This window comes from Penaeus monodon, chromosome 29, assembly GCF_015228065.2.
Source record: "Penaeus monodon isolate SGIC_2016 chromosome 29, NSTDA_Pmon_1, whole genome shotgun sequence".
In the NCBI taxonomy this organism is placed as follows: Eukaryota; Metazoa; Arthropoda; class Malacostraca; order Decapoda; family Penaeidae; genus Penaeus; species Penaeus monodon.
Window position 1 is genome coordinate 37,763,994 of NC_051414.1, and position 234 is coordinate 37,764,227.

The following is a 234-nucleotide window of genomic DNA, read 5'->3' on the forward strand; positions in this document are numbered from 1 at the left end:
GAATCAGATGGACTTGTATTAATTACTATATAACTTCATTACATAAAAAAATGAAAATAGCAATACACCTGAAATACTGCGTCTATTGAGGCCTTCTGCAAAACTTCCAGTTGCAACTTCACCAGCCCGCCAACCAGTGCAACTTTGAATGCAACAGTTTCCCAAATAGTTGTTGTCTAGTTCCAAGTGACTTTGCAGTGAAATTCCAGACGGTTTATCAGGACCGATATATCC